Source organism: Rhamphochromis longiceps, unplaced genomic scaffold, assembly GCF_057381845.1.
Source record: "Rhamphochromis longiceps isolate RC_006_pf unplaced genomic scaffold, R_longiceps_female_GT1.1 unmapped_scaffold_8, whole genome shotgun sequence".
NCBI lineage: Eukaryota > Metazoa > Chordata > Actinopteri > Cichliformes > Cichlidae > Rhamphochromis > Rhamphochromis longiceps.
This window is the reverse complement of record NW_028187228.1, coordinates 262,384-264,864: the sequence shown is the minus strand read 5'-3', so window position 1 is coordinate 264,864 and position 2,481 is coordinate 262,384.

The following is a 2,481-nucleotide window of genomic DNA, read 5'->3' as shown; positions in this document are numbered from 1 at the left end:
GGACCGGGGCGAGGGTTCGAGAAACCGTGTTTGCCGGACGGGGCCCCGTCGCCCTCGCGGGGTGGGCAAACTCTGGGTTTGCCTACCCACTCTGCGACGAGGCCCGCCGTGGTATGACCACCGGGACGGACCGGGCGTCTCGGTCTCGCTACCGAGCGATCGCGTCTGGCGGGGGGGGGAAGCGCGGGGAGGACAGGGCGGGGTCCGAGAACCACCACCCCCTTCGACCTTCGCGCTGTAACCCCCGGCCAGCGCTAGAGGCGAGCCTGCGGGCCGGAGGAGCTGACCGCCCGAAGGCGCCGGCGAAAGTGCCGGGCCCGGCGGCAGCCCTCTGATGGCAGGCCACGTTTGCCAGTCGATCGGGGTGGGAGGGAAGGCTGGCAGGCAGGTGGGCCGGAAGAGGAGGCTGCTGTGGCAGCAACTCGCTCTCTCGCGCCGTCCCAGTGCCGTCCGAGCGTTGCCGAGGGTGTCTGCTGACTTGCGCATCTTCAGACACCCGTCTCCCATAAATGACGGAGGGCACCTTTGCTACTCATTACCCTTAGACTGCTCAACTGGAGAGGGGAGAAAAAAAGGCCCTGGCCGAGGTGGTGAGTCGGCCTCCTCTCTCCCTCACGGTTGAAAAAGATGTGCTCCTGGCGCACTGGCCCTGCTGAAAATCTCTCTCCATTTGGCCGAGGCAGAGAGTCGGCCTCCTCTCTCCCTTACGGTCGAAAAAGATGTGCTGCTGTCGAACTGGCCATTACATCCTCACCTGATCTAGTCCCCCATTAGATCCCCCCCCCCCCCCCCGCAGTTACCCCGTACCACATATCTAGCACGGACCTTGACCTCCAGCAGGCCCCGGGGACCCACATTACCCCCCCCCCCTTCCCCCTGCAGTTACCCTGTACCACATGTCTAGCATGGACCTTGACTTCCAGCAGGCCCTGGGGACCCACATACTCCCCTGCTCTACTCCCCCACTAGCTTTCCTTTCTTGCAGTTATGATCCAGCGCATATCCAGCATGGACCTTGACTTCCAGCAGGCCCCGGGGACCCAAATTACCCCCCCCCCCCCCCTGCAGTTACCCTGTACCACATATCTAGCATGGACCTTGACTTCCAGCAGGCCCCGTGGACCCACATTACCCCCCCCCCCCCCTGCAGTTACCCTGTGCCACATATCTAGCATGGACCTGGACCTCCAGCAGGCCCTGGGGACCCACATACTCCCCTGCTCTACTCCCCCACTAGCTTTCCTTTCTTGCAGTTATGATCCAGCGCATATCCAGCATGGACCTTGACCTCCAGCAGGCCCCGTGAACCCACATTACCCCCCCCCCCCCTGCAGTTACCCTGTACCACGTATCTAGCATGGACCTGGACCTCCAGCAGGCCCCGGGGACCCACACTTAAGCCCCCTCCCACTAACAAAGCAGAACACCACTGGCAAAATCCTCGTGCCCCTGGTACTCCAGAAAGCACATTGAAATGTGCCCCTGGTACACTGCGCAGAAGAACTGCCACACACACACACACACACGCACGCACGCACGCACGCACGCACTGCTTGTGCCTATGGTACGACAACTTTTCTCGTGCCTATGGTACGACAACTTTTCTCGTGCCTATGGTACAACAATTTTTCTCGTGCCTATGGTACAACAACTTTTTGCCGTGCCCCTGGTACACCGCTCAGTAGCACTTTGCCACACAAACTCTCCTCGTGCCTATGGTACGACAACTTTTCTCGGGCCTATGGTACAACAACTTTCCTCCGTGCCCCTGGTACGACAGCTTTTCTCGTGCCTATGGTACAACAACTTTTCTCGTGCCTATGGTACAACAACTTTTCGCCGTGCCCCTGGTACACCGCTCAGTAGCACTTTGCCACACACACACTCCTCGTACCTATGGTACGACAACTTTTCTCGGGCCTATGGTACAACAACTTTCCTCCGTGCCCCTGGTACGACAGCTTTTCTCGTGCCTATGGTACAACAACTTTTCTCGTGCCTATGGTACAACAACTTTTCGCCGTGCCCCTGGTACACCGCTCAGTAGCACTTTGCCACACACACACACCACTCGTGCCTATGGTACGACAACTTTTCTCGTGCCTATGGTACGACAACTTTTCTCATGCCTATGGTACAACAACCTTTCCCCGTGCCCCTGGTACACTGCGCAGAAACTCTTTGCCACACACACACACCACTCGTGCCTATGGTACGACAACAGGCCCCGGGGACCTACATCGCACCTTGCTCTTGCCTCCCTTACAGCTGAAAAGGTCCATGCTTTTGCCCTGGCCCTTCTGAAATTCCCTCTCCATTTAGCCGAGGCAGTGAGTCGGCCTCCTGTCTCCCTTTACGGTCGAAAAAGATGTGCTCCTGGGCGCGCTGGCCCTGCTGCTACTCACATCGGGCATGGACCTGGACCTCCAGCAGGCCCCGGGGACCTACATCACACCTTGCTCTTCCCTCCCTTGCAGCTGA